This window comes from Papio anubis, chromosome 3 (assembly GCF_008728515.1).
Source record: "Papio anubis isolate 15944 chromosome 3, Panubis1.0, whole genome shotgun sequence".
NCBI classification, from domain to species: Eukaryota; Metazoa; Chordata; class Mammalia; order Primates; family Cercopithecidae; genus Papio; species Papio anubis.
Window position 1 is genome coordinate 5420498 of NC_044978.1, and position 13755 is coordinate 5434252.

Below are 13755 nucleotides of genomic sequence, written 5' to 3' on the forward strand. Positions count from 1 at the left end.
CTGTCTTTGGAAGACGAGAGGGGCCTTGAGCCAAGGAGCGAGAGCATCTCTAGAAGCTGGCCAAGGTGGGAGGGAACACAGCCCTTGTCTACACCCTGATTTTAAAGGACTTCTGACCTTCAGACTGTAGGATAACACAGTTGGGTTGTTTTAAGCCACTCAGCTTGTGGAAATTTGCTATAGTAGCATTTGGAAACTAATACAAATAGCAAAGTTAAGTGAGATAAGAATCCGAAAAAAAGTGTCATAGGTCAATGAGCCAGAAATCGCCACATACTGGAGTTTCTACTGCAATCTCATATGTTCATCTGCCTCATCGCCCACGAAAACTCTCATTTCTGGAAAATGAAGGGTGAAAAATAATTAGCTTATGGGAAAAGTAGAGGCAGACCATTCAAGACCTATGGAACTTATAACCAGAGCTTTGTTACTGTTACCAAGAACACTAACGATGTTAACTGAAATATCAGCTGGCATCACATCTCCCTCCCACAGAACATCCTTTGCAGTTTTATTCCTTGGGCTTCTGGTTTCCTCCTTGAGAATGGAGCATTCTTTTTTTTTTTTTTTCAACTTTTATTTTAGAATTAGGGGGTACATGGGCAAATTTATTACAAAGCTATAATTTCATGATGCTGAGGTTTGGAGTACAAATGAATCTGTCACCCAGGTAGTGAGCATAGTACCCAATAGATAGTGTTTTTAACCCTTAACTCCCTCTCCTTCTCCTGCCTCTTGTATTCCCCAGTGTCTACCGTTCCCATTTTTTGACCATGTGTACTTAACGTTTAGCTCCCACTTATAAGTGAAAATATGCAGTATTTGATTTTCTGTTTATGAATTAATCAGCTTAGAATAATGGCCTCCAGGTGCATCCATGTTGCTGCAAAAGATGAGATCTCATTCTTTTTTATGGCTGCATAGTATTCCATGGTGTATATGTGCCACATTCTCTTTATGACATTTCTTTCTGAGACTGACCTGCTTCATTAAAATAAAAAATACAACCTGAAGGCAGCCTGTTTGCCCAAGCATTTCTTTTTAAACACTGGGGGATATGTCTTTGCAGATTCTTCATCTTCACTTACAACTTCCCCAGATTAAAAAAAAAAAAGTCCAACTAAAAATTATAAAGCCGGCTCCTACTTGCATGAATGGAAGATACTTCTGCCAGTAGTCCAATTTTTTCTTAAAGTTTTCATAGAGTGCTAAAGTTTTCTATTTAATTCTGAAAACCCTATTGCTCATGGCATCAAAATATCAATCTGCTTGGGAAAACCGATGAATAGCAAACTGTAATCGGTAGATGCTACGAGGGCTGTTGGTTCAAATAAGGGTGGGAGCGGGTGGGGGAGGCCTCTTGCTGGAGGTGGGCTTGAGCTGAGCCTGGAGAATAAGTCAGATGGCAGCTTACAGCATCACTTTCCAGGTGGGAGGAGGAAAATATGGTGCCCGATCCAACAATGGGGTGTCCCTGGTGGGCTGTGTCTGGCTCAGACACCCCAGTTGTTGTGGTTCTATTGGCCAGAGCAGCTGCTCTCCCACACCCGCAGCTGCTGTTCTCGTGGTCCTGGGCTTGGGCCTGGAGAAGCCCCTCTCCAGGAGGCTGGGCCAGCCCTACGCTCACACCTAGAGGTACTGCAGCTTCCTCTCTTGGCCTTCAAGCCACATGGCCCCTAATTTCCCCTTCAAAGCAGGCTCCTGGGCTTTTGAGGACTGTCACTCTTGGAGGAAATAAAAATGTAGAAAAATATAGCAGAGCACTCTAGAGAGTATGTACTTTCTCAACTTTTCTAGCCACCTTCCTTTAAGCAGTTATAACGCTTCTGGCTATCACAGGACATTGAGAGGGAAAAGGCCTCATCGACATAGCAACTATAGGCTAGGTGGGCCTTTGGTGCACACACGCCCCAGCACCCACAGATATCCGGACCTCCTGTGTATGAATGTGTGCCAAGAATTCAGACCTACTTCTTGCCTTCCGGGCTCTCTATTCCTCATCCTCCATCCAAGTGGCCGTCTTGTGCAGGTAATTCTTTTCTCTCCCCTCACCCTTTCCCCCTGCGTTTCCCTACTGTCTCTCCTCCTGTTTCTCTCTGAGTCTCTTTCCCGCTTCTGCCTTCCAGAGCATCCTCTGCAATTTGAGGTCATCCTCTTCTCCAGCTGCCGCTGCAGAGCCCCAAGTGTGGTCCCCACGCCCCCTCACTGTACACTTCGGCAGGAAGGCGCTTCTGTGTCCCCCGTCCCCATCCTCCACTGCACCTGTCCTGCTTCGTCTCTTCCTCCTGGACTCAGGTTGGCCTCAGGCCCTGCTCCAAAAGGAGGACATTCACCAGAGCTTCAGACTTCCTCCTGCTGCCGCTGCGCCTCGGAAGCCAACCTGGTGACTGCGGATGTCTAGGCCCAGACCGTGCCTGGCAGAGCAGCCACGGGGTGGAGAAACTAGTCCTCAAGAGGGCTGCGAGGAGAGCCACAGAGACGGGGTCAGGGAAACTGAGGTCACACAACTGGGAATAAGAAGGTGGGGTGCTGGGGGGCTTGTCAATGTGGTTCTTCCACAGAGGATGGGAAGCCCCTTTCTTTCTGCCCAAGAAAGTATCTTCAGCATTCACCGAAATCTCCCCAAGGGGGAAGCGCCTCAGGAAGGGGAACTAGGAAGGAAATACAGGCTGGTGCTTACTCCATCCCCATCACAAAGAGGCTCAGAGAGAGACTTGGGAACGATATGTATGTGCAATTTTTAAAATCACTCATTCAAGAAATAATAATGAAAAATGAGTTACAGGCGATGGATTAGTAAGGGCTGATCAGATTGACTGTGTAAGTGAATTACATTTAAATTACACTTGAAGGAGCTCTATCAAGAGCAATTATGGGTCCTTCGGGAGGCTTTAAAAAGAGGAGGGATGAAACTTGGTTAAAATGGGGGCTGATTAAAGGCAAGAAGAGTACAGAATGGTTGAGGTGACTTTCTCTGTGCCCCACTTTCAACCCTGCTCTGCCAAGCAGGCTTGCAGGTGGGACTATTTGCTTGCCCTGGGTTCAGCAAGTGCTGCCTCGCCTAACCGGCTTCCAAGGTATCAGGTTTTAAGCTGGTGTGGCAAGAATGATATTGGCCTTTGTGTTCTAAAGGAGTGGCATGAAGCACAGTGGACCTTGATCTTCAGTTGACGCCACAATCTCCCTAATCCACTGATCTCCAATCATCCCACTAGATTAGCCACCCTATCAGGCGGTATTTTTCCATGTCCCATGTGCTCAAGGACGAAGTTCTAAAAGCAAGCTTGGAAGCTTACGTGATGCAGTACAGTGTCAGGGGTGGGCAGGGGAGAGAAAAGCAAAGGATTTACATTTGTTTTAGAAACTGCTGCCTAAAGATAAGCTCGTCTGTGCAACTATATGACTTCTGACACTGAGGCAGGGAGGATTGTGAAACCAGGAGAGAAAGAATTTCAGACAGCAAATAAATACACATTCGCTTTAGCCAGGGGGTGGGGTGGGGAGGTGGCTGGGAAGGGACTGAGTCTATGAAGAGGCCTAGAGTAATAGTTTTTGAAGCGTTACTTATCTAGTGCTATGCGGCAGAGTTCATTTTGTTTGTGTGTAGTGATTACTTGCAGTCTACATGCAGAAAACCAGTTTATCTAATGAAGTGCAGGGCTACAAATACAGGTTTCTTAATAGACCCAGGCGACTGCCATGGGCCTCACCCTAACTGCGGGGACACAGGGCCTTACCATCAGGGACTAGGCTTTGGGAGGCACTGAGGCAAGTTGGAGAGTTAGAAAAGGAGTCAGCCATGAGTTATGTCCTGGTTATTACCAAGAAATAATCTAAAAAATGAAAATAAAGATGCATATCAGGAGTTGGAAGCAATGTTTTACTGAAGGGCAGTCCGGAGACGTGCATCTGTCTCCAGGTGTTCAAATGCACTTTCCTCTCACTGAGGGGGCCTGAAAGCCTCCCCCTGGCTGCTCTGGGTCCCAGGTGCGTCCAGACGTTGCCAGACACAGCTCTGTCAGGTGAGGCAGGCACCAGGGGAGGAGGCCTTGGCTTTGTTAATTGTGCAGAAGAGCGGGGACTTTGATGGCAATTTTTTTAATCTAATGACAAGCTATTTCCTTTACCACTAGTGTCCCGAAGGGCAAATTCTAAAACCAAGGCCATTTGATAAAGCCTGGGGAATTTATTGCAAGGCAGATGGATACAGCAGCAGCACATAAGAGTACGTGCGTGGGGCTCCAGCCCGGCCACGGTGGGAACTTTTCTCAGCAAAGGGCAGCACTGCTGGCTTTGCTGGGGCGGCCTTCCCACGAAGATCCCAGGGGAGATGGTCTGAGGTGTGTGAACACTGTGAATGTCATGGACAAAGCTCAGCGTGGGACCCCATGGGACTTCAGGTTATTAAGATGTAAATGTTGGCCGAAAGCTTATGTGTGAATTTTATTTTTAAGTTGTGACTTCCTTCCTTTCTGCCTGGGCCAGTGCACAAGCTGCAGGAGGGAGAGTCGGTATCACTCTGCAAGAGAAGTTTCTTCAGGTTTCTGGGTGTGTTCTTGAGTTAATAGAAATCTGACACCACTGAGAAGTAACTGACAAAGGCTTTCCGGCCCCGAGGCAGGGTGTCACGTACTGGCCCTGACCAATCCCATTTGGAGCTGAAGACTCCAGAACATGGCAGAAGGTCATTTCTGCAGGAGTGTTAGCTGTTCTGCAGCTGAAAGAGGAACTACAATTGAAGGCAGGAAAGCAACATTGTGAAAATGCCTATGGCTGCCACTGAGAGTTACCAAACAGCCTCAACAGTCTCCTAAGAAATGATCGCTGGGGACACATGTTTTCAGACTCTCATTGCATGCCCTGTATGTACCTGTTGTAAAGTCGAGAAATCACACCAGCACCAGCACTGCTTTCCTGGTCACCTGTTGAAAATGTAATGGACATGAAACACTAAAAACAGCATTAAATTCAGCGGCTTTAAGTCAGCGGCTTCCCAGTAGTGTTTTTTCAAAAAATTGTGTTTAAAAACATTTTTCTATAGGCAATATTCACCTAGAAAGAAACACTTGGCTAGAATAGCTTATTTTATGATCTTAGATTTTCTCTGTGTTGCTATGTCTCTCTCCCCCCATTTCTGAATTCTGAGTTCTCCCCCCATTTCTGAGTTCATGTGTAATGATCTGACCACTGAGCTTTTTCACAGAACTAAGCTAGGAGGACGAAATATTGAGTTAGGAGAAGTTTTCAGCCAGCAATTTCCCAATAGTACATGATTTCCCTTTTTATCTCCTTTTTCTTCTTCAGAGGAAAGCAGGGTGCGTTCTGGAGTGAGGACATGACTGTAAGTTGTAGGCAGGAAATACTGTTTCATGACACCACATTTTAAAAGAAAGAGACTTTAGAAAATGGTCATATTTTGGTCGGGCGCAGTGGCTCATGCTTGTTATTCCAGCACTTTGGGAAGCCGGCGTGGGAGGATCACTTGAGGTCAGGAGTTTGAGACCAGCCTGGCCCACATGGTGAAACCTCGTCTCTACTAAAAATACAAAAAATTAGCCAGGCTTGGTGGCGGCGCCTGTAGTCCCAGCTACTCGGGAGGCTGAGGCAGGAGAATGTTTTGAACCCGGGAGGCGGAGGTTGCAGTGAGTTGAGATCGTACCACTATACTCCAGCCTGGGGGACACAGCAAGACTACATCTCAAAAAATTATAATAATAATGATAAAATAAAAAAGAAAATGGTCATATATTTAAAGTCTACTGTTAATATTTTGTTAGATGTCACTAACTACTTAATGCTTTGTAGACACTTAAAATGTTGTTCACAAATCCCAATGTAAGCCCATGAAATTGACCTCAGTGGTTACACTTTTCCTAAAACCCTGGGGATTTTGTTTTAAAAGGTTAATGTGGTTTTTTAGTTAGTCAGAAGATAATTATAGATCCTTCCCTAGGTGCAAGTGATGTAAAGGGTCTTCGGGGATACGAATTAAAGAGCAGACCCTGGCCCTGATCTCTGTATTGACAACCTCCTGAGAAGGGAGGCCTTGCTCGTGCTGAAAGGAGCTTTTGCTACATGGGGTCCCACAGGTTTGGGTGCAGGCAGGAGGAGCGGCAGTAAGAGGGCCCACTGTGGGCCCACAAACATTGGGCTGGGACCTCAGATTCACACTTATACCTTGTTCTGGGGAAAAAATGAAAGCGGCTCAAGCCTTTCTTAACCCCTGGGAGACACCGGCAGGGAAGAGACCACAAAGAGCAAGACAGCTGTGACAAGTGCACAGTCACCCCAGGCCTCAGGGCTCTCCTGTTTCCACACACTGTCCAAACTCATCCAGCTCTTGGCCTGCTCTGCCCAGCCCTCTTCCTGACCTTTGATGCTTACGTCTCTACTCCCAAAATAGATCAGGAAACTGTTGATGCCACAGAAAGATCTGGCTTTGGAATAAGTAAGCCTGGGTTCAAATCCCCTGCCTGTACACATTTATAACATTGGACTTTATGTTCCTACCCTGTACAATGGGAACACAGGACCAATGATTCAGGGTGCTGGGGAAGTCTAAAGTAGGTAACATGTGTCAGACACATAGCGCAATGCCTGGCGCATGACAGCTGATCCGTAAAGGTTACTTGTCCCTCCTACTTGTCCTAGGAGGAACTACTTGTCCCTCCTGCTTGTCCTAGGAGGAGCTACTTGTCCCTCCTGCTTGTCCTAGGAGGAGCTAGTGCCGGGATTCGCCTTAGGGGCATGTGGGTGTCGGAAACAGGGCATTGCGTCCAGGCTAAGTGGCTTGCCAGATGCAAGATCATCTGTTTTCCTGTTTCTAAAAAGGAGATAATGTCATAAGGTTACTGTCAGGATTAAAATGAAAAATGATAGAGCATGCCTGTCGCATCATAGGCATTTGATAAATGTTGGTCTCTGTCTTTAAACTTCTTTGAAATATGCCATCCGCCATCCCTGTGATGGCTTCATAGGCAGTTGCATCCCTTGAACTCTGTTCTGGACCACTGGCCACCCCTGCCTCTGCCTCATGCATCTGTCACTGCCGTGGGAGGGGTCTACAAGGCACTGGGTGACTCAGCCGACATGAGGCTCCGTGGCAAGGCTGTGGGATTGTCCCTTGCAAAACAAGCCTCCCTTCACTTTCTATCTTTATGACTACCCTCGCTGTTCTGTCACCTGATTTTATGTGAGAAACCAATTCTGGGGTAGGAACGAAGTTTCCTGCTGATCTCTGACCACGCCTCAATTGTTGGAGTGGTTCTGAGCTGTCACATCCTCCCACTTGCCCCCTCCCCAGGGCTGTTCTTGGAGACAGCAGCATGATTTGAGCCCACGAAGGAACAATCAGGGTCAATAAACCCAAGAGAAAATCTAAGAATAATCTAATGTTCTCGGTGCTCAGGTCTAAAGAGGAAGTGACCTCATTTCATGAGGGACAGTCATTGCTAGTTTAATAGAATAACCTTTCTCATTATCACAGATGTAGCAGACTAGGTGTGTAATCATAGATAAAATAAAAAATTGTAGACAATTTTGAAGAAAAAACCAGGAGTATCTTTTGAGATTACTTAAGGGAATACAAGGAATCTATGTATCCCTTGGCATAAGATGCCCCATACAGTGTATCCAGCCCATCAGGTATTTCATGAAGCACTTTCAAGTGGATAAGAGGTAGGAGACCAGAAAGATTCCACTGGTATTCTGCAAAGTGGAGTGTGAAATGCAAAGTTTTTTTTTTTTCCTGCCAGAATTTACACATCCGATGCCAAACCTAAGGAATAAAGGAGTAAATGGCCAGAAGGAAGAGGGATTTGATTGTCAGATGGTTAACTGTGGTGTGACAGTATTCCATTAAGAATTTTGAAACATTCAACCTACGTTCGCTTTGCTTAAACAAAACCCAAACGGAAAGCATCTAGAGATGCACACACGCAGCAGCGCTCTGCGAAATGTCTGCGTTTCACGTGGTGCTGCCTATTTGCCTGACGAATCTCAATGCCACCCCACTCTCCCTGCCCTTCTCTGTAGGAGCTGGAAGCCTGCAAACTACATTTCCCAGAATACCCAGCCAGCTTACTTCCCAGTAGCCTCTGCCAATGGGAAACACTGGTGGGAGCTTGGAAGGAGGGTAGAAGGGAGAAAGAAGCTGATTTTATTTCTCCTCCTGCTGAAGTCTCTGGCAGTGGCAGCAGTAGCAGCAGTTGCGGCAATAGCAGTAGCGGCGGCGGTAGGTGACTGAGTTTCTGCTCAGGTGGAGTTTCAACAGCAGTGGGGGCAGGGGGTGCTCTTGCAGCCTCTGCAGCAGGGCATTCCTGGGCTCTGGCAGCATCAGCATCCGTGACAGGCAGCCCTTGGTGGGAGTTTAGTTTCTTGGCTTCCTGAAAGATTTCCAGTAATGGCCGTGCAGCAGCGAGTATCACAGCCGCCCCAGCCACAGAGCAGTCACCGGCTGTGTCTGGATCGCACCATTTTTCCTTTTGTTCAGCCAGCCTTAGGATGGTAGTAGCTTCCTGCGGTTACTAATCTCTGAATGATCTCGGCTTTCCCCTTTTGTTCTCCTCCAGCCCTTCAACACATTTACAGACCATTTCCGAGGTTAACTTTCTTCTACTTGAAATTCCTAGAGTGGTATCCTTTCTGCTGACTGGACATTATCCAGTATACACATTTATAAAGTAAACGCAAATTTTAAGGCAAATCAAATACAATCTCATTTTGTTTAATTCCTCACCCCAGTTGCATTTGTGGGCTTATAAAAGGAAAGAGTAAGCAAGTCTTTCTCTCAGAAGTTTGACAACAAAACTCAGTTCCTTGTCACATACCCTGCAGCATCCACCAAAGAGGTCACCATGACAAGTATTCTTGAACAAGAGACTTTCTTTTGAGAGATCTCTGTTCATGACCATAATGACATTAATAGTAGGTACCCGTTCAATAAGTGTCTTTTATATATTAGGCATTTCAAATACGTTATTTCATTTAATTATCAGTAATAATAATTGTCTATCTATCTATCTATAGACAGGGTCTTGCTGTGTCACCCAGGCTGGAGTGCAGTGGCAAGATCTCAGCTCACTGCAGCCTTGACTCCCCAGGCCCAAGTGATCCTCCTACCTCAGCCTCCTGAGTAGCTGGGACTACAGGCATGTGCCACCATGCCCATCTGATTTTTGTATTTTTTTGTAGAGATGAGGTTTCACCATATTGCCCAGGCTGGTCTTGAACTCCTAGGCAGAAGCAATTCACCTGCCTCAGCCTCCCAAAGTGTTGGGATTTCAGGCATGAGTCACCACACCCAGCCTCATGGCTTTTATTAGCAATTGATAAACTGGGCAGCACTTAGTCGATAAAATAGACAAGAGCTGCACTGGGAATGGCAGAACAGTAGGATTTTGTAAGGTGGTTTGAGCAGGAACAAGGAAACAGTATAGTACAAAAAAGCAGATTGGTTAATATCCGCTTGCTTGGTTATTTCCGGTTATCTTGGTTGCTTCAGGTTGCTTTCCTTGTGTGGATTAAAGCAGAGGGAACTTCCTTTATCATGCTGACTCAGGTCAACTGGACCCTCCCCCCGCTTTTTTTTTGGCAACCTGGCCTGTTTTGGGATTTTCCTGTTTTTAAAAGTTTTAATTTGATTACGTGGCACTTAACATGAGTGACTCCATTTTGGGTTGGCCTGTTGGAGCCCAGTGCAGGAATTCAGTCCAAAACAATGGCCTCCCCCAAATTTTATTTAACAGTGGCTGTGCACCCCTCTCTTTTTAATATGCATACCTTTTGCCATGTGACTAAGCCATCCTTCCTATCTGGTGTGGCAGTCTATTTCTTCACTCCCCAGAGTTTAAGATGGTCTTGTGAATTACTCTGGCTTACAAAATGAGCCAGAAGAGATATGTGAGTTCCAGAGGCCAGACTCAAGAGGCCTGGCAAATTCTGCCTTCCCCCACTTGGAACATTGTCCTTTAAAGGCCCTGAAAGCAGCAGATCTTGCCATTGGAGGATGAGAAGCCACATGAAGAAGAGAGAAGACGCCCCAGAGAGCAGTGCAGTACCACCTTCCAGAGACGCCAGTGTGACCGTCTTTGGTCTTCTAGCCCAACTGCTTTCCCTGAATGCAATGCATAAGCAGGCCAGGCAAAAGGAGAAGGGGAAGCTGCCCAGCTAACCCACAGAATTATGAGAGATAAAAAATCATTGTCTTAATTTGTTTGCATTTCCTAGAATTTTAAATAACTGAAAACATGCATTAAGAACTCTTTTTCTCTGGCTGAGTATGGTGGCTCATGCCTGTAATCCCAGCACTTTAGGTGGCCAAGGTGGGTGGATTACCTGAGGTCAGGAATTTGAGACCAGCCTGGCCAACATGGTGAAACCCCGTCTCTACTAAATATACAAAAATTAGCCGGGCATGGTGACCGGCACCTGTAATCCCAGCTACTTGGGAGGCTGAGGCGGGAGAATCGCTTGAACCTGGGAGACAGAGGTTGCAGTGGGCCGAGATCACACCACTGCACTCCAGCCTGGGCGACAGAGCGAGACTCCGTCCCAAAGGGGGGAAAAAAAGAACTCTTTTTCTCCAGGTTCTCCCACTTAGCATAATTATGTTGAAATTCAGCCGTGTTTTCCTGTGTATCAATAATGTATTTCTTTATATTGCCAAGTAGTATTCCATTGTATGTATACACCATAGTTTGTTTATCCATTCAACCATTGAAAGACATTAGGGTTGTTTTCTGTTTTGGGTTGTTAAAAACAAAGGTTTCGTGAACAATTATCTACAAGTCTTTCTGTGGATATAAGTTTCCATTTCTCTTAGGTAAGTATCTAAGGTCATAAAATAAGTATATACCTAAATTTTGAAGAAACTACCAAACTGTTTTACAAAATGGTTGCATTATTTTACATTCCTACTAGCCATGTATAAGGGTGTCAATTCCTTCACATTCTTGTCAAAACTTGGTTAATTTTGACCATTCTAAAAACATGTAATGGGTCTGGGCGTGGTGGCTCACACCTGTAATCCCAGCACTTTGGGAGGCCAAGGCGGGTAGATCACAAGGTCAGGAGATCGAGACCATCCTGGTTAACACGGTGAAACCCCATCTCTACTAAAAATACAAAAAATTAGCCGGCCGTGGTGGTGAGCGCCTGTAGTCCCAGCTACTCAGGAGGCTGAGGCAGGAGAATGGCCTGAACCCAGGAGGCAGAGCCTGCAGTAAGCGAGATTGCAACACTGCACTCCAGCCTGGGCGACAGAGTGAGATTCTGTCTGAAAAAAAAAAAACAAAAATAAAAACACACACACACACACAAAACATGTAATGGTATCTCATTGTGGTTTTAACTCACATTACTGTCAGAGGCATTGGAACCAGAGTGACTCCATCTTGAGCAGGGCCTGGATAAAATAAAGCTGAGACCTTCTGGGCTGCATTCCCAGGAGGTGAGGCATTCTTAGTCACAGGATGAGATAGGAAGTTGGCACAAGTTACAGGTCATAAAGACCTTGCTGATAAAACCAGGTGCAGTAAAGAAGCTGGCCCAAACCCACCAAAACTAAGACAGTGATGAAAGTGACCTCTGGTTGCCCTTACTGCTCATTATATGCTAATTATAATGCATTAGCATGCTAAAAGACACTCCCACCAGTGCCATGACAGTTTACCAATACCATAGCAACATCAGGAAGTTACCCTCTATGGCCTGAAACGGGGAGGAAGCCTCACTTCCAGGAATTGCCCACCTCTTTCCTGGAAAACTCATGAACAAGTCACCCGTTGTTTAGCATAAAATCAAGAAGTAACAATAAGTATAAGCAGCTTAGCAGCCCATGCTGCTGCTCTGTCTATGGAGCAGCCATTCCTTTATTCCTTCGCTTTCTTTGTTTTTTGTTTTGTGTTTTGTTTGTTTGTTTGTTTTGAGACAGAGTCTCACTGCGACGCCCAGGTTGGACTGCAACGGCACGATCTTGGCTCACTGCAACCTCTGCTTCCTGGGTTCAAACGATTCTCCTGCCTCAGCCTTCCGAGTAGCTGGGAATACAGGTGTGCACCACCACGCCTGGCTAATTTTTGTATTTTTAGTAGAGATGGGGTTTCACCATATTGACCAGGCTGTTCTCGAACTCCTTACCTCAAGTGATCTGCCTGCTTTGGCCTCCCAAAGTGCTGGGATTACAGGCGTGAGCCACTGAGCCTGGCCTATTCCTTTGCTATCTTAAGAAACTTGGTTTCAGTTTACTCTATGGACTCGCCCTAAATTCTTTCTTGTGCAAGGTCCAAGAACCTTCTCTTAGGGTCTGCATCAGGACCCCCTTCTGCCCTTTCTGGTAACAGTACCATAATGACAAATACTGTCGAGCATATTTTCATGTAATTATTTGCAACTTGTGTATCTTCTTTGGTAGAGTGTCTGTTAGAATATTTTGCCTATCTAAAAATTGGGTTTGTTTTCTTATTATTGAATTTTGAGAGTGTGTTATATATTCTGGACACAAGCCTTTTATCAGAGATATGGTTTGCAAATATTTTCTCCTAGTCTGTGACTTTTCTGTCTTAACAATGTCTTTTGAAGAGCAGGTGTTTTAGATTTTGATGAAGTCAGATGTATCAATTTATGATTTTAATAAATCATGCTTTTAGCATAGTATTTAAGATATCTAACCCAAGGTCACAAGAGTTTTTGTCTAAAGGTTTTAGTTTTAGGTTTTGCATTTAGGTATATGATCCATTTTGAGTTAGTTTATATATATTGTACAAGGTAAGGACTGTGGTTTTTTCTTTTTGCTTATAGATTACCACTTGTGCCAACACCATTGTTGTAATGATAGGATAGAAATCACTGTCTTTTCTCCACTGACTTGCTTTTGCATCTTTGTAAAAAGTTGGTCATTCAAATGAAACTGACCCAATTTTCCCTTAGAACTGAAAGGAAAAACTGTATACAGTTTTTTGTTGTTGTTGTTGTTGTTTTTAATAAACATTGAAATGGACTATCCTGGCTTTAAAACTTGCAAAACTTACGTTTGTCTTATCTGAGTTTCTTTCTCAGGAAACCAACTGTCAGGCCTCCCAGATAGTATCAGAAAGCTGAAGATTTCCAGATCACTGCATCCTAACAACAAGGTGCCAGAACGCTGATTCAACTACCTGCTGCCTGTTGAGCAACTCCTACATAAACTCCTAACTTTATTTGGTTACAGAGACAGATTTTAGACTTGTCTCCCATATCCTGGCTGGCATCACCAGCAATAAAGCCTTTCTTCCTGGCAGTACTTGTTGTCTCAGTGATTGGCTTTCTGTGTGGTGAGCAATTAGACCTAAGCTGAATCCCTGGCATTCACCAACACATAAATGTGCAGTTCTGTTTCTGGACTCTCTCTTCTGCCTCATTCATCTGGTTTTCTAACTTTATGCCAAAATTGCACTAGTTTGATTACAGTTCCTTTATAATAAGCTTTGAAATAACATTATATTAGGCCTCCAAATTTGTTCTTCTTTTTGAAAACTGTTTTGGCTCTTTTAGGTCCTTGCATTTCCATAAAAGTATTAGAATCAGCTTATCAATTTCTCCAAAAAAAAAAAAAAAAGCCTACCGAGAATTTGATTGGGATTGCACTGGATTTATAGACTAATCTGGGGAGAGCTGACATCTTAACAATATTGAGTCTTTCTCCCATGAACACAGTGTATTTTTTTATTTGTTTAGGTCTTCTTTGATTTATCTCAATGATGTTTTATGGTTTTCAGT

The 13755-nt window shown here is 44.9% G+C and overlaps 2 long non-coding RNA genes across 2 annotated transcripts; both read left to right on the plus strand.

Annotated features, from left to right (window-relative positions):
- The first annotated feature begins 1355 nt into the window (after positions 1–1355).
- On the plus strand, positions 1356–4981 carry LOC108586168. The gene is made up of 2 exons (XR_001903085.2): positions 1356–2029; positions 2127–4981. It is a non-coding gene; the product is annotated as an uncharacterized LOC108586168 (long non-coding RNA).
- Positions 4982–5729: 748 nt separating this feature from the next.
- Positions 5730–13279, plus strand: LOC108586167. The gene is made up of 2 exons (XR_001903082.3): positions 5730–8233; positions 13057–13279. It is a non-coding gene; the product is annotated as an uncharacterized LOC108586167 (long non-coding RNA).
- Positions 13280–13755: the final 476 nt, after the last annotated feature.